Below are 19,015 nucleotides of genomic sequence, written 5' to 3'. Positions count from 1 at the left end.
TTGTCAATTGTAAACAGCATCCAGAATCAGATTAAGTAATTTCTATGTTTTTTATTATTTTAATGAATTTGTGTGAAAATGAATCAAGTTCTGTATAATTTGGTCACCGTAAATCTGCTACTCTAAGCATGCAAGTGGCATTTCTATCGTCTGACCTAACGGCAGAAGATAAATACGCCACGATAAGACCATGAGACATATTGCTGACACTCGCCTACTTCGTTAGAGCGACAAGTAAAATAATCTGATGGTGTGTGTACTGAAGGTCTCAAGTACGCACACCTCACTTACATCAATTAATTTTGTGAAATGTAGTTATCTTTTCAAAACTAACATTTCAAAGATATAGCGGCAGTCAGCCTGTGGCTGATTGCGATCGATTATGTTATTTTTGTTTTAGAAAATAAGTGAAGGGCGCTGCTGGCCATTTCTCTCTCTGTTGTTTGTTAGCTTTTCTGCTGATAGCACGCGTTACATCTGTGTTCCTTGTGGACTAGTAAGTATTCTTTCTTTTTGTATACAGATCAGATGTATGTGTACCTTTAGAAACGTCTGTTATTAAATTAATGGAAATTAGTTAAGTCTCATGGGTTCTCATTTTAAGAGTTGTCCTAAAAGATATAAGATATGTGAAATGTTTTATTCTGACAGCCAACGACCAGTACGAGCTTAAAGATCGTGGCATGGAGACGCAATGGCCGAATCAGTTAATATTCAGCCATTTATTCATTTGAAACTAACTACAGCGTACCTAAGATTAACTACCGATAATCACAAAGCGTTTTGCCAACTAGAATGCAAGTGTGGGAGCTTAAATGATCTCGCCACAGCCTCCAAGCTGCGATTGCATTCCGCCTGTAATTAACATATACCGGCCCCTCCAAACTGCTGGTGCTATTATAAGATGTAATCTTCTCGAAATTTTACAGCATTTTTCTAGAATCAGTTTGGTCACAAACAGAAATGCATCCACCATCAACAATGGGTGTCTGCTCCAGTTAATTTTAACAGATTTCTTCCCAGTGATCAAATTCAATTTCTACTTAAAAACAAAATTTTAGTTCTCTTGCTTGAAAAGACAGATAACACAAATTTAAATCGACCAATGGAAAATCCAGGATGGAATGTAACAACATTATGAACAGGAAAGTTGCCACTCTGCACATAGCGGAGATGCTTTGGGCCAGTAGGGCCTTCCTCAAAAATAGACGATACACGCACACACACACACACACACACACACACACACACACACACACAGAGGCGCTCACGCACGCACGCTCATGCACAAACGCAACTCGTGCACATGACTGCAGTCTTAGGCAACTGAAACCACACTGCGAACAGCAGCACCAGTGCAGGATGGGAGTGGCGACTGGGTGGGGGTAAAGAGAAGGCTGTAGTGGGGAGGGGGAGATATAGTAGGGTAGGGGTGGTAGACAGTGAAGTCCTTCAGGTTAGACAGAGAGCAGTGGAGGGATGGGGAGGGGGGTAGTGGAGAAGGAGAGAACTAAAAAGACTGAGTGTGATGATGGATTGAGGGCTGTGTACTGCTGGAATGGAATCAGGGAAGGGGCTGGATGAGTGAGGACAGTGACTAACAAAGACTGAGGCTAGAAGAGTTACAGGAGCATAGGATGTATTGCAAGGGAACTCCACACTTGTGCCTTTCAGAAAAGCTGGTGTTGGTGGGAAAGATCCATATGGCACAGGCTGATCAGCAGTCACTGAAATGAAGGATGTCACGTTTGGCAGCATGCTCAGCAACAGGGTGGTCCGCTTGTTTCTTGGCCACAGATTGTCGGTGACCATTCATACCGACAGACAGCTTGTTGCTTGTCATGCCCACATAGAATGCAGCACAGTGGTTGCAGCTTAGCATGTAACTCACATGACTGGTCTCACAGGTAGCCTTACCTTTGATGGGATACTTGATGTTTGTGACCAGACTTGAGTAGGTGGTTGTGGGAGGATGTAGGACAGTCTTGCATCTAGGTCTATTACAGGGATATGAGCAGTCAGGTGAGGGGTTGGGAGAGGGGCCCTGTAGGGATGGATGACATTTTGTTGAGCCTGCCTGCGACTCAGCATCTCCGCTACATGGTGTGTAGAAACCTTCCCTTTCATAATATTGTCTCAAATTTAAATCACATTTACCATGACTTTGTTGGTGGTGATTTAAGTTTTGATAATTTTAAGGAATATTGTAGAACACATTAGAATGATCAGTTCAGATTTTTTATAATAGACATGACAAGGAAGCAAAAGGAAGGTAGGTGTAGATTTTGAACAAAAATTTTTTTCACATGTGTTATAAATGTTTTATTAATATTTTTATGTATATTAAATGTTTGCCAAGCAAGACCCATGGCTTTTTGAGAAAGCTGAACGAAACTGAAAGAAAAAGGAAGAATTAAAAGAAGAATTTAAAAATTATAAGAACAAGAAAGTAGGAATAACAAGAATATTAACAAATAAATTTAGTGACTTCATCAACAACAATACGGAATTCTAAACTTGATTAGATTTTTGAATAACTTACCACACACACTTCGTAAAAGTGAAAAATGTGGAAAAGTCAATTGGGCTTTAAATTATTTATCATTACCAGATATGCATTTTCCACGATATGTGAACAACTCCTGGTAGTGGCCAGGTTCTTAAACACTGCCAGGCCTAGACCTCGGACGACATTTCACTCCCCAACAAGGCACTGGCACAATCAAAAGTTTCTGCCTGAATCACAAAGACATTCCAATGACTCTCAAACACAGAAACACTCGGCAGAACCTTTGACTCGATATATGGGTAAGTGTGTAAAGAAACACGTTACACTACTGACAAAATCGCAGCATTGACCTTAAGTATTTTACACATGGGCAACTGTATTAATAGAGTGGAGGCTTTGAAAACGCCAACAGAAAATCATATGATTTCAAGAAACACAGAGCACTAGCAAAATTCTAAGAAAACTTTCAAATAACAGCCACCATTTAACTAGGCCAACTGAACTCTTCCACACCATCTTAAAGATCGACTATAAAAGTCTCTTCATAACAATAAAATTTAAATGCCTCTGAGTGCGTCGGTTAACAAAACATAATTACGACCACTTATGTAATATCACGTACACAATACGAAGGAGCGGATTCCACAGCTTCAGCGCTTCACTTCAAATTCTGTTCCCAGCGAAGTCACAGAACTTGTACCTTCAAGCTGTCCATGTCAACAAAACGCCCGCCGAATTTCACAATACAATATATAATGGTCATCACGCTCGTTCGGCAGCCGTTGACACTCGTCTCACAGCGAATGTCACGAGATCTCGAGAGTGTGGCTTCCGGCCTTCCTTCTCAGCCAACGACGGGCTCCTTAATCTTACCAGTCTTCTTTACCTCCAACTTGACTCCCGTCGCTCCGCTATCTTTGTTTCCATTGAGCTCCAGAACTCCTACGACCGTGTGTGGCATCCCGTCCTCCTCTTCAAACTCCATATTAATTTCGTCGGTCTCGTTGTTTCCTTACTCTCCCATCGCTCCTCCTATGTCACTATGCACAATTCCAACTTCCGTACCTTCTATCCCTCCGCCGGCGTGTCCCAAGGCTCCGTCCTTTCTCCTCTATCTCCTATACACTGCTGATATGCCCAAATCTCCCCCACCTGTTCATCCCCAAACCCACCTTGACCAGTTCATCAATTGGTGCAACCAGTTGTTCCTTTGTATCAACCTCTCGAAGACCCAGGCGATCATCATAGGCCGCACCACCTTCTGTCTCCGTGATTTCTGCTTAACCATTTTTGGCCGTCCTATCCATCTCACTCCTATCCTCAAATACCTTGGCCTCACCCGCGACCGCCACCTCACCTGGATTCCCCATCTCCTTACCATCCAACACAAGACCCACAACAGACTCCACCTCCTGAGACTCCTGTCCGGACGGACATGGGGACTGCATCCTTCCACCATCCTTCACACCTACAAATCCTTGATCCGCCCCATCCTTTGTTATGCCAGCACTGCTTGGATTTCCACCCCTCCCAAGTTTTTTAATGCCCTCCAAATCCTCCAACGCCATGCACTCTGTCTCACCTTCCATATCCAGCTTCCATCCCCCATGCACATCCTCCACGACCTCATCCCCTTCTCCCATCATTTTTCTTGAACAGATCTGCTCCCTGTATATTGCCCGCCGCTGACTCGATTTCCCACCCCCTGGCGTCCTCCTTCCTCTCCACCCCGAGGCCATTGCTGCCTCTTTACCATTGTGTTTCGTCCTCTCTCCATCTCCACACCCTCGACCTCCTTTCCCAATGCAACTTCCAGCACCTACCCCTCCTGGATGATGAGCTTCGCCCTGATGTCTAGCCCTCCTACCAACTCTAACCCCACCTTCCTCTTGCCTCCTCCTCAGGGCTCTCTCTCCTCCCCCTCCCTTCTTCTGAGTGGCTTTCCCCTACACTCCCATCCTCTCCCATGCTACCCTTCAATGTCTCTGCACTCTTTCCTAGCCTGTGTTCCCTCTTCCTCTCCCACCCTGCCTGTCTCCTGCATCTTGGGGCGCCCCCTGCCACCCTCCCCCATTTTCCTCTTCCTCCCGTCTCCCCATCCCCTCTCCCCTCCTTTTCCGTCCTCTCCAACCTCCAGTCGCAGGTCCCTACCAGTGGTTTTTTTAATCTTTGTTAGTGTTTCGTTGTTTCCAGTGGTTTTGTCTTTTAAGTGTCTCCCTCTATGTGAATTTTATACTGTGGTCGACTTTTACCTTGTGTTTGACTCCAGTGATTTTAAGTATTCAACGCATTGCCATCTGTGTTCTTTTAACTTTATGACGACTTTTTCATTGTCCCCATATTAGTGTATATTTTAACTCCCAACATCTCCATTTACTGTATATTTATGTCCCCCTTTATGCCTCCATTTTTGTATAAGAGTTCCCCTTATATTTTTGTTAAAGCCATTTGGCGAAAGCAGTGGATTGTGCCGCTGCCTGCCCATATAGGGCAGAGGAATTACATTACAATAAAGGAAAAACAGCGTTTTCGCCTGTATCACCTGAAGATGGCCAGAAGACTCTGCGCCGAAATATTGTGGCAGGAAGTTACAAACATCGACAGTTCTTCCAAAATTTTGGGAACTATATGTGTGCCAGGAAAGTTTTAAATCTCACACATTAAAAGGAGTTTGTGTGGATGGGCTTACACATTGTAAGCAATCGCGACAGTTTTGGAAGAGAGCTCTTATTTGTTAGACACTGCTGAGTTAGCAGTTTCTATTCCTGGTGTGGATGTGGAGTTCAGCGTAGCAGCAGGATTATTACCATTACAGCCGTTAAAATGAACAGTTTCTTTACTAATGAAATTTCAGAATTTTGCAACAGAATATTTAAGGTGGCTGTGATAAAACGTTATAAGTAATAAACACTGTTCATGACGCGTGAGAAGAGTAACAGTCCGAAAATGGGGCGAACAAAAAAAGGATGTATTCTCAAAAACGTATGTTGTGAGGTATACTTAGTTGATGTAACGTTGCTGTGAAAGGGGTGCCATTCATATGGGTGCTTTATTCCATAAATATTATCGTCACAGACGCTATATTTGCCCGTGTCTGGCATAGACCAAGGAAGTGGCCAAGTGCCGAGCCCAGTCAAGGTGTAATACATATCACCATCGCTCCGGTCTGAGCTTTGTACTATGCTACGTTCATAATGTTCCAACCGTGGAAGCAGGCAGGCAGCTGAGCTGGACGTTTGGCAAACCAAACTTGCTTCACTACTTCCATCATGTCATCTCTGACTCTTTACATCTTCTGGCAGAGGAAACTGGTAACAGCCTTGTGCTTACTTGGCTGCAGAAACGATCGCCAGGAAGTAACGTAAGATTCAGAAGAATTTTGTCCACCAGGTCGCAGACTGGTACCACTTCTGAAAACCGCACATCTTATATTTTCTACTTTTTGGCTGCTGTTTCTCTTACGACGACCCAATCCAAAATACAATGTTCAATGGCCGGGATGCTTAACAACTAATTATTTGCTAAGGCTGACCCAGTTGCTCGGTACGTGGTGTACAGGCAGTGTAGGAGCGAGGGTAGTTTTCTGCCACAGGTAGTTGTAGTGTGCAAAGATGAGAGTCAAATTTAGGTGAGAACCATTTCATCACAGTACGCGACAATCGACGTGTTCTCTTTCCAGAGAAACAGGCATATCTCAGACCAGAGTGGAAAAGATTTTGCTCAAACGCCTCATTTCCTTGCATGTAAAGTACAACTCCCGCAGGCTTTGCGACCAGAATATACGTTTAAGGGTGCTAAGTTTTCTAGGAACATACTGGAACCAATCAACGCAAACGACGACTATTTCAGTGAAGTATGTTTCCGCAACGAAGCGATTTTTCAGGTCTCCTGAAAACTAAAGGGCAGTAATGTTCCTATCTGCAGAATCGATGATAAGCAAGGCGGAGGAAAACACTCGTTTCACCTATGATGTTTTATTTATGATGGGGCTAGTTTCTGTGTAATGGACTGGTAAATAAGCAGAGCAGCAAGTACTGGTTAAATTTCAACCCTAACTAGATGGATTCATCAATGGTACTTGGTTCATGGGAAGTGATGATTTGTTGTGTAATATGGGGTACTCTTATTGTTTCGCCTTACTCTATTTAGGCTACACAAACAATACCCCTTATATGCAGGTTTTAGACGAATATGTGCTGCCTTCGCATTCTTATGAAGACGGGACATAGCCAAATTTTTTTTTTTTTTTTTTTTTTTTTTTTTTTTTTTTTTTTTTTTTTTTTTTTTTTTTTTTTTCGGACCACCTCGTTACTGGCTAGCTGTCCAGGCATACCAGCATATCCAGTGTCTCCAGAGATGGATACGTCGTAGACGTCTGGTGGAGTGAGCATTTTTGAAGTGTAGAAGCAATTCCATATGCAGTAAAGATGGGAAACCTTGCAAACCTCAGGGAGTGGATTGTTGGTCCCTGTGCTATCATTCCCGTACATGAATTGGGTAAAATACATAACGAATGGATGAAGCGGCTAACAACAAACGGAGCTTGATAATACGTCGAGGGCTTTCTACAGCCTTTATCATTACTACTACCTTCGTTCTACACTCTTACTGAATGGTGCCAGAATACTGCTTCATTCGCAGCAGTTTTCGTTTTATTGGTAACAGAGCCATTTCTTTGGAATTTCGTTTTACGTTTGACCATTGCACTATGGGTATAGGATGGTTTGTCTAAATAGGTTTGGCTAAAATCCTTTGCGGTAACACAGGTGCGCCCTTCTCCTGATATCAGAACGATTTCAACTCGTTCGGCCTGTGTTCACACCAATAGCTTGCATGCCACCTGTAAGAAAGAAAAATCAGTCATAACTGGAGAATGAATAAAGCTACGCTCGAATGAAAGATATCACTATTTTTCTTGTGTAACCCTTGTATCTGCCTGATGTATCACATGACTTCCTTTCCACTTGGAAATAACGAGTTGCATCCAAGACGGCTCTTTCCAGAGTGGCCCCACCATGTTGGTAACGTACGAGTTGTGTGAGAAAAGTAATTTTTAATTTTTTCAAATAACAATACTGTCCCCTTTCGTTCGCTTCGGCAGCTATACACACCTGGAACTGTTGTTCACAGTCTCGGTAGCAGCGCTGAAAGTTTTAGTTTGGTGGGGCCTTTGACATGTCGGTCATATTTGAATTTCTCCAGAGTCCCAAAATGACGTCCTTTTAGGACATTTTTTTTTAATTTTGGGGAAAAGTCACAAGGACTCAGGTTAGGTGACTAGGGAGGCTGTGGAACAACAGGAATGCATTTTCAGGGCAAAAATTCAGTGACTGAAATGGCCAAGTGGCCATGTGACATGGGGAATTTTCATGATGCAGCATCAACTTCTCTGCAATGTCCAATCTGACTCGATTCACCCTTTTCCTGATCATTTCAAGGGCATCTTTGTTAAACACTTGGTTGAGAGTTCGGCCTGAACGAGCAGATTCTTTGTGCACCCAGCTTCCAGTTTTGGAAGTTTGAAGGTCTCTCTGAGTGAGGTTCATCTTGAACGTGTTCTCGGCCCTCGAAGAATGATATGTTCCAGCCAAAATCTTGTGCTCTTGATAAGGGTTGTTCCTCATAGATGTGTTTCAACTTTTCAGACTCGCGGGTTTACCAAGTTTAACGCAAAACTTGGTGGCATAACCTTGGTCTAAATTTCACTGTTCCATTTTCATAATACACATCAAAAACACAAGTTCACTCATGGTGCATCAAAAATCAGGTGACAGCTGTACGGAGCCGAAACTTGGACTGATCATCTGGGAGGGACGAACACACCGGTCTACAAAAGTAGAGCAACACTGAGTCACCAGACCGCTCGCCGTGTTGTCAGACTCGTTACTCCCATCTCGTAGGACTTCAGTTTTTGTTTATCCACCTCCCTCACTTTGTTTGAGATGGCAGGTTCCACATATTTGGATCAGTCTGTATATACTAAAAAGAATAGCCCGACTAAAGGTGATCGATCACTCAACCATCCCGAGACAAACTACAAACGGCCGCTGTATGGATGACAGAAGAACAGCTGCAGGTATTGTAGCATGATGTTAACTGTTTCATGTAGTCACAAAAGTCTTAGTCTCGGTTACTCTTATATTGATTTATCTGTTTTATTTGAAATTTTTCAACAGTTCCGCATACAAACTATTTATTCGTGAATCTTTCCAGTAACTGCCATTTCCATACTGGCGCTCGTGATTGACACGATTTGACCTACGCATCGACCCCGGTTAGAGTCCACGCACTTCGTGGCTTACTCATAGCTGTGCGAGAGACCTCGCATGACTGCTTGTACTTCTGAAGTCGAACTTGTCGCAAGATGAACTCGTTGTACTTAGGAAATGCTTCGTGTCGCTTCGCAAACCTAATTGTGCCACTCGAACCCAAGTTAGAATTTATAACGTCACGGAAGAAGCCAGAAGCACTAACAAAACAAGATGACACACGATTCACAGCGCAGAAAACGAGAAATTAATTAAGAGTGTAGCATTAGCAATTTACATTATGAACTAACTGTTTTGCATGAACATATAAAGGCAACAGTGTCAAACACTTGGGATAGAACGAATGAGGCTGCGTTTTCTTTAACAGACTAGCTTTGTATTAAGGAAGACGAAGGTTCCAGTAGCCGTTTTGTTTTCCATCTTTCCCCTAAATAACTGCAGACAAAATTTTCCCTGTTATAGGGTAACGGCAAACTATGCACACTACCTGAACCGCCTTGTCAAGCTGGACCTGTAAGTATGTAAATACGAATTACGTTTCTTATTCTTGAACACTAATAACACGATGCTGCCAGTGTCTTTGGAAAAACGGTCCACGGATGAATACACTACTCTTACTACTACTACCACTACTACTACTACTGATACTGGAGGAGGAGGAGATTAGTGTTTAACGTCCCGTCGACAACGAGATCATTAGAGACGGAGCGCAAGCTCGCGTTAGGGAAGGACGGGGAAGGAAATCGGCCATGCCCTTCCAAAGGAACCATCCCGTCATTTGCCGGAACGGATTTAGGGAAATCACGGAAAACCTAAATCAGGATGGCCGGAGACGGGATTGAACCGTCGTCCTCCCGAATGACTACTGATACTGCTAAAGCCACCACTACCACTATCACAGAACTGAGTGGACGTACCTTCTTTATCACATCGCATACATGTATCTGGAGACGAAGCATTTAAAATATAGTTAGCTGCTCTACTTAATGGTTCTGTCATGTTTTTAAGCATGTTCAAATGGTTCAAATGGCTCTGAGCACTATGGGACTTAACTACTGAGGTCATCAGTACCATAGAACTTAGAACTACTTAAACCTAACTAACCTAAGGACATCACCCACATCTATGCCCGAGGCAGGATTCGAACCTGCGACTGTAGCGGTCGCGCGGTTCCAGACTGTAGCGCCTAGAACCGCTCGGCCACTCCGGCCACCGAGCGAGGTGGCGCAGTGGTTAGCACACTGGACTCGCATTCGGGAGGACGACGGTTCAATCCCGCGTCCGGCTATCCTGATTTAGGTTTTCCGTGATTTCCCTAAATCGCTCCAGGCAAATGCCGGGATGGTTCCTTTGAAAGGGCACTGCCGACTTCCTTCCCCGTCCTTCCCTAATCCGATGAGACCGATGACCTCGCTGTTTGGTCTCTTCCCCCAAAACAATCCAAACAATCCAATCCACTCTGGCCAGCTTAAACACACTGCTTTTTTCACAAGAACTGAACAGATATCTTGTTATCCAGTTTCGTGACGTGTGGAAGTTCTCACTTTACTTTTGGGGTTCTTCACGAAATGCTGAAACATGGCATTGAGTAGTCATGTGGGTCTGAAACTAGATCAATTTGTTTTACTGGACTAGTAGTGATTTGTGGCAGCACTTCCTCCTAATCGATCTTTCTTTCTCATAGTAGTATTTCGTTTGTCTAGTAGCGTATTTTAGTCATTGTTTTATAACTGTTACTGTGATAAAGCTATATACACTTTAACACCCACCCACACACACACACACACACACACACACACACACGTGCACAGGAAATGATACACCACGATAGAATTATCCAATGGGGTGGAAATAAACAGATGTGATGTACATATAGAAACAAATAACTACAATTTCACAAAAATTGGGTTACTTTATTCAATAAGAAGAGCTTCATAAATTGAGCAAGTCCTTATGCAAGTAGTTATTAGACTTGGCATTGATTGATACGTGAGTTGGATATCCTTCTGTGCGATATCGTGTCTAATTCTCTCCAATTGGCGCGTTAGATAGTCCAAATACCGAACTAGTTAGACGGCCCTGTCAGTAATGCTCCAAATCTCAGTTGTTCCGTCGGCCTCGCTGGTGAAGGTAAAATTCGGCAAGCAGCACGAAACCAAACAGAAGAAACGCTTGCCTTGTGCAGGTGGACATTATCTTACTGTAAGCCCAGGATGGCTTTCCATGAAGGGCAACCAAACGTGGTCATAAAATATCATTGATGTACCTCTGTGCTGTAAGGGTACTGTAATAGGATGACCGGAGCGGGTGACGTGGTCAGGGTTGTAGGGCGTGGCTGGGTAGAAGAAAGTGTTGGTTCTTCCAATACATTTTCCGGTAGCTCAACCCCACCACTCGTGTCGTGGTGGAGATGTGCTGATGTACGAAGCCCAGGGAAAGCGATGCCATGATCGGTCAGCTGCTGCACAGGCAGGAGGAGGTTAGCAACACGAGGCCGGCCAAGCTCGCCCCCTGCAGATGCGGCGGCTCGTGACGACGCCGGGAGTTGCCGGTGCAGCAGCAGGCAACGCCCTCCACCGGCCGGCCTTCGGGGACAGCGTCACTGATGACGACGACGTAACAGCAACCGAACGCCCAATCGGTCGAACCGAATGCCGACGCCCACCTCTGATGTCCTTAAATAGCGCAGACTGCTGCTGAAGCCGCTGGTCACGCGTTCTCGATGAGTTGGCTAACGCAACCGCGCCACACGCGCCTGCGTAATTCTGCTAACGCTGCGTTCTGGCTGTTGGTGGGTGCCACGCACATACACACATACCGAAGCTCGTTGCAAAACTGTGTCACCTGCATAACGCGCCGGCCAGCCTTCGTCCGCCGTCTGCCATGAGGCTGGCGCATTGCGCACTGAAACACACTAAATCACAATATCACATTTCCTAAAGATAACCTCTTGTCCCCTAATGTACCGTGGATGACAACCAAAGGGGTCCTGCAATGAAATAAAATGGCACTCCAGACGATGACTCCTTGTTGTCGGGCCGTGTGGCATGTCACAGTCAGGTTGGTATCCTACCGCTGTCTGGGACGTCTCAAGACACACCCTGGACCTGGAATCTCATTGAATGGAGTAGAATTGCCTTCAGTAATGTGTCCCGCTCCCTCCATGAACCAAGGACCTTGCCGTTGGTGGGAAGGCTTGCGTGCCTCAATGACAGAGATAGCCATACCGTAGGTGCAACCACAACAGAGGGATATCTGTTGAGTGGCCAGACAAACGTGTGGTTCCTGAAGAGGGGCAGCACCCTTTTCAGTAGTTGCAGGGGCAACAGTCTGGATGATTGACTGATCTGGCCTTGTAACACTAACCAAAATGGCCTTGCTGTTTTGGTACTGTGAACAGCTGAAAGCAAGGGGAAACTACAGCCGTAATTTTTCCTGAGGGTATCCAGCTTTACTGTATGATTAAATGATGATGGCATCCTCTTGGGTAAAACATTCCAGAGCTAAAATTGTCCCCAATTCGGATCTCCGGGCGGGGACTACTCAAGAGGACATTGTTATCAGGAGAAAGAAAACTGGTGTTCTACGGATCGGAGCGTGGAATGTCAGATCCCTTAATCGGGTAGGCAGGTTAAAAAATTTAAAAAAGGAAATGGATAGGTTAAAGTTAGATATAGTGGGAATTAGTGAAGTTCAGTGGCAGGAAGAACTTCTGGTCAGGTGAATACAGGGTTATAAATACAAAATCAAATAGGGGTAATGCAGGAGTAAGTTTAATAATGAATAAAAAAATAGGTGTATGGGTAAGCTACTACAAACAGCATAGTGAACGTATTATTGTGGCCAAGATAGACACGAAACCCACACCTACCACACTAGTACAAGTTTATATGCCAACTAGCTCTGCAGATGACGAAGAAATTGATGAAATGCAGGATGAGATAAAAGAAATTATTCAGGTAGTGAAGGGAGACGAAAGTTTAATAGTCATGGGTGACTGGAATTCGTCAGTAGAAAAAGGGAGAGAAGGAAACATAGTAGGTGAATATGGATTGGGGCTAAGAAATGAAAGAGGAAGCCGCCTGGTAGAATTTTGTGCAGAGCATAACTTAATCATAGCTAACACTAGGTTTAAGAATCATGAAAGAAGGTTGTATACATGGAAGAACCCTGGAGATACTAAAAGATATCAGATAGATCATATAATGGTAAGACAGAGATTTAGGAACCAGGTTTTAAATTGTAAGACATTTCCAGGGGCAGATGTGGACTCTGACCACATTCTATTGGTTATGAGCTGTAGATTAAAACTGAAGAAACTGCAAAAAGGTGGGAATTTAAGGAGATGGGACCTGGATAAACTGAAAGAACCAGAGATTGTACAAAGTTTCCGGGAAAGCATAAGGGAACAATTGACAGGAATGGGGGAAAGAAATACAGTAGAAGAAGAATGGGTAGCTTTGAGGGATGAAATAGTGAAGGCAGCAGTGGATCAAATAGGTAAAAAGACGAGGGCTAGTAGAAACCCTTGGGTAACAGAAGAAACATTGAATTTAATTGATGAAAGGACAAAATACACTCCTGGAAATTGAAATAAGAACACCGTGAATTCATTGTCCCAGGAAGGGGAAACTTTATTGACACATTCCTGGGGTCAGATACATCACATGACAGAACCACAGGCACATAGACACACGCAACAGAGCATGCACAATGTCGGCACTAGTACAGGTATATCCACCTTTCGCAGCAATGCAGGCTGCTATTCTCCCATGGAGACGATCGTAGAGATGCTGGATGTAGTCCTGTGGAACGGCTTGCCATGCCATTTCCACCTGGCGCCTCAGTTGGACCAGCGTTCGTGCTGGACGTGCAGACCGCGTGAGACGACGCTTCATCCAGTCCCAAACATGCTCAATGGGGGACAGATCCGGAGATCTTGCTGGCCAGGGTAGTTGACTTACACCTTCTAGAGCGCGTTGGGTGGCACGGGATACATGCGGACGTGCATTGTCCTGTTGGAACAGCACGTTCCCTTGCCGGTCTAGGAATGGTAGAACGATGGGTACGATGACGGTTTGGATGTACCGTGCACTATTCAGTGTCCCCTCGACGATCACCAGTGGTGTACGGCCAGTGTAGGAGATCGCTCCCCACACCATGATGCCGGGTGTTGGCCCTGTGTGCCTCGGTCGTATGCAGTCCTGATTGTGGCGCTCACCTGCACGGCGCCAAACACGCATACGACCATCATTGGCACCAAGGCAGAAGCGACTCTCATCGCTGAAGACGACTCGTCTCCATTCGTCCCTCCATTCACGCCTGTCGCGACACCACTGGAGGCGGGCTGCACGATGTTGGGGCGTGAGCGGAAGACGGCCTAACGGTGTGCGGGACCGTAGCCCAGCTTCATGGAGACGGTTGCGAATGGTCCTCGCCGATACCCCAGGAGCAACAGTGTCCCTAATTTGCTGGGAAGTGGCGGTGCGGTCCCCTACGGCACTGCGTGGGATCCTACGGTCTTGGCGTGCATCCGTGCGTCGCTGCGGTCCGGTCCCAGGTCGACGGGCACGTGCACCTTCCGCCGACCACTGGCGACAACATCGATGTACTGTGGAGACCTGACGCCCCACGTGTTGAGCAATTCGGCGGTACGTCCACCCGGCCTCCCGCATGCCCACTATACGCCCTCGCTCAAAGTCCGTCAACTGCACATACGGTTCACGTCCACGCTGTCGCGGCATGCTACCAGTGTTAAAGACTGCGATGGAGCTCCGTATGCCACGGCAAACTGGCTGACACTGACGGCGGCGGTGCACAAATGCTGCGCAACTAGCGCCATTCGACGGCCAACACCGCGGTTCCTGACGTGTCCGCTGTGCCGTGCGTGTGATCATTGCTTGTACAGCACTCTCGCAGTGTCCGGAGCATGTATGGTGGGTCTGACACACCGGTGTCAATGTGTTCTTTTTTCCATTTCCAGGAGTGTATAAAACTGCAGTAAATGAAGGAGGCAAAAAGGAATACAAACGTCTCCAAAATGAGTTCGACAGGAAGTGCAAAATTGCTAAGCAGGCATGGCCAGATGACAAATGAAAGGATGTAGAGGTTTATCTCACTAGAGGTAAGATAGATACTGCGTACAGGAAAATTAAAGAGACCTTTGGAGAAAGGAGAACCACTTGCATGAATATCAAGAGCTTTGATGGAAACCCAGTTCTAAGCAAAGAAGGGAAAGCAGAAAGGTGGAAGGAGTATATAGAGGGCCTATACAAGGGCGATGTTCTTGAGGACAATATTATGGAAATGGAAGAGGATGTGGATGAAGATGAAATGGGAGATACTATATTGCGTGAAGAGTTTGACAGAGACCTGATTCGAATCAAGGCCTCCGGAGTGGACAACATTCCATTGGAACTGCTGAGAGCCTTGGGAGAGCCAGTCCTGACAAAACTCTACCATCAGGTGAGCAAAATGTATGAGACAGGCGAAATACCCTCAGACTTCAAGAAGAATATAATAATCCCAATCCCAAAAAAGCAGGCGTTGACAGATGTGAAAATTACCAAACTATCAGTTTAGTAAGTCACAGATGCAAAATACTAACGCGAATTCTTTACAGAGGAATGGAAAAACTGGTAGAAGCCGACCTCGGGGAAGATCAGTTTGGATTCCGTAGAAATGTTGGAACACGTGAGGCAATACTGACCCTGCGACTTACGTTAGAAGAAAGATTAAGGAAAGGCAAACCTACGTTTCAAGCATTTGTAGACTTAGAGAAAGCTTTTGACAATGTTGATTGGAATACTATCTATCAAATTCTGAAGGTGGCAGGGCTAAAATACAGAGAGCGAAAGGCTATCTACAATTTGTACAGAAAGCAGATGGCAGTTATAAGACTCGAGGCGTATGAAAGGGAAGCAGTGGTTGGGAAGGGAGTGAGACAGGGTTGTAGCCTATCCCTGATGTTATTCAATCTGTATATTGACCAAACAGTAAAGGTAACAAGAGAAAAATTTGGAGTTGGAATTAAAATCCGTAGAGAAGAAATGAAAACTTTGAGGTTTGCCGATGACATTGTAATTCTGTCAGAGACACCAAAGGACTTGGAAGAGCAGTTGAACGGAATGGACAGTGTCTTGAAAGGAGGGTATAAAATGAACATCAACAAAAGCAAAACAAGGATAATGGAATGTAGTCGAATTAAGTCGGGTGATGCTGTGGGAATTAGATTAGGAAATGAGACAGTTAAAGTGGTAATGGGGTTTTGGTATTTTGGGAGAAAAATAACTGATGATGGTCGAAGGAGAGAGAATATAAAATGTAGACTGGCAATGGCAAGGAAAGCGTTTCTGAAGAAGAAAAATATGTTAAAATCGAGTATAGAGTTAAATGCCAGGAAGCCGTTTCTGAAAGTATTTGTATGTAGTGTAGCCATGTATGGAAGTGAAACGTGGACGATAAATAGCTTAGACAAGAAGAGAATAGATGCTTTCGAAATGTGGTGCTACAGAAGAATGCTGAAGGTTAGATGGGTTGATCACATAACTAACGAGGAGGTATTGAATAGAATTGGGGAGAAGAGGAGCTTGTGGCGCGACTAGAAGAAGGGATCGGTTGGTAGGACATGTTCTGAGACATCGAGGGATCACCAATTTAGTATTGGAGGGCAGCGTGGAGGGTAAAAATCATAGAGGGAGACCGAGAGATGAATACACTAAGCAGATTCAGAAGGATGTAGGCTGCAGTAGGTACTGGGAGATGAAGAAGCTTGCACAGGATAGAGTAGCATGGAGATCTGCATCAAACCAGTCTCAGGACTGAAGACCACAGCAACAACAACAACAATGAGTCCCGCTTCGCAGTGAGTCCCGATTACCAGATAATACGAGTCCGGAGTTGCTCCGGACAGCCCAGCTGCCGACCGTCATACGGCTTGACAACCAGGAGAGATGAGCGCAAGTGCCACTTCAGTTCATTGCAGGACGCCTTGCGTTGTCATCTGTGGCACTTTACAGCACAGCGGTTCCTCAGTGATATTCTAAGCCCTATTTGTTGCCCTTCTAGGCAAGCCATCATGTTCCGGGCTTTCAAAATAACTACGCACCTCCGACTCAATGCTGCAATATTAAATGTTTTGGCTGGTTTCCTTGTTGAGCCGTGGTAAAAATTTCTGTTTCGAAGAGTGCGCCGCAGCTCGTAGTGTAAAGCAATTGCCCTCCATTTCTGGCGGTGGCTCCACTGTGGCTATCGCAGCTTTGGTGTCTCCCTCTGGTGAGAAAGGAGAAAGGTTGCCTGTTCACGTGCATTTAAGGGGTGCTATCAGCTCGGCAGTGGGTATCGCATCCGTCTCCCCTCCCCCACGCGGTTCCTGTATGATCTCATCCCCTTTCCCCACCTCCTCCTTTTCCTTGAAAGGATACGGATCCTGTACACCTCCCGTAAACTTGATCCTCCTCACCCGCTCGTGTCCCCGATCCTCTCCCACCCCCGCCCGCTGCCGCGCCTGTATTCCCACGTCCCACCCGGTCTCCATCTCTTCACCCTCCTTACCCTCTCCCAAGGTGGCTTCCGCCAGCTCCCCCTCCCTGATGATGTCCTCCTCCACTGCATCTACCCCTCCTATCAACTTTGATCCTCCCCCCCCACCTCCTGTGTCCTTTCCTTCAGGCACCATCCCTCCCCCCTTTCCCTTCCCTTCTCTTTCCTTTCCCCCCTCCCTCCTACCCTCTCCTCCAGGCTTCCCTCCCCCTTCCTCCCTCCCCCTCTCTCCTTTGCCCATGGCATCTCTGCTCTCCCCTCTCCCATTTCCCCTTCCTCCTCCTCCACCTCCTCTCTTGGCAGGTCCCCGGACTCGTACACGCTGAGTGGACATTCGCGCTCCGGAGATCATCGCCATCAGTGTCTCGTGAGTGCCGTAGTGTTTCGTGTTCAGTGTTCCCGTCATACTCCATCGTTCACCTGTGCCATCGCCATCTTCAGTGTTAGTGTGTCGTGACAACAGTTTGTAGTGAATTATCGTCGAGTGTGAACGGCTCCGTGTTTGTCTTTATGTGTCTACTGTTTTATTACCCACCGTTATGTCACATTTGTGTATTCTTTCTGTTCTTTCTTTATCTCCTCTACGGCTGAAGAGCGGCGCACCATGCTGCTGACAGCCTGCCTGTTTGTACGGGTTTGAAAATAACAATAAAGAAAAAAAAAAAACTCGGCAGTGGGTCAGTCTGTCAGTCTCGGCGAGTCTGCTCAGTTGGTCAGCCGGGTCAGTGTGGGGCAATCAGTGTCTGTCGTTCGGAGTGCTAGTATGTGTCAGGCCGCCAGTCTGCTCGACTTTGTTCAGGCAATGGGCATTGTCCGTTGGATCGATCGGTTGGTCGGTCGCGCACTGGGACACAAGATGACTTGTCCGTCTTGAGCGTCAGCGCATGTGAGGTCGCCACGTCAGTCCAGTGGCCCCCGGCGTATAGCAAGGGGTAGTGGCTTCGCGGCCGACACGAGAGCAACAGGAGTCGACCCACGACATCGGTCTGGCCGGTGCGAGCTGCGACGCCGTGAGACGGGAGATCGGCGCGCCCTCCTGCGTCCTTTGAAGTGGCTGGCAGCGGACGGTTCGGGAGAGCATTTTTGCGTGCTGCGCCAGGTCTTCACCAAACATCGCAGTTTATTAAAAGTTAAGCGATTCGTGATATGTTGTTTCATTTACTTGCTTGTCTGTCTCTCGTCCGCATTTGTTAGGCAGTTAGTGTCTGTCTGTCTGTCTGTCGGTCTGCCGTACGTTAGTAGCTGCCACTGTCATGTTTGTCGGATTCGGTGTTAATTTATTGCTTAAGGTGTAAATGCCGAATTCCTGAAATATGTTTTTATCTTGCCTATCATCTTGAGAGGTGGTATATGTGTAATGTAGAGCATGTTTATACATTTTATGTAAGACTGCATTTCATGGGTTTATATTTAAAAGGTCATTTTAGTATATAAAGTTGCCACCCTTCCACACTGTAAGAGTTCTTTTAAAAACAAGTTGCACTTTCGGTGGCAAATAATTTTTAATGTGAGTATTTTATACCATTTCCATCCCTCTTACGTGGTGCATAGTTTTTGTGTTTGTATGAGTTGTTAAAATGTTTAGTTTAATGTAATCTGGTGTGTTGCAGATTTGAACCAGTGTAGTCTTTCAGAGGCCGTGTTAAAAGGGAGCGGCAAGGTTCTCAGCGCAGAAGCTCATAAAAAAAATATATAT

The sequence above is a fragment of the Schistocerca piceifrons genome, chromosome 7, assembly GCF_021461385.2.
Source record: "Schistocerca piceifrons isolate TAMUIC-IGC-003096 chromosome 7, iqSchPice1.1, whole genome shotgun sequence".
Lineage (NCBI taxonomy): Eukaryota > Metazoa > Arthropoda > Insecta > Orthoptera > Acrididae > Schistocerca > Schistocerca piceifrons.
Note: the sequence above shows the minus strand (reverse complement) of the source record.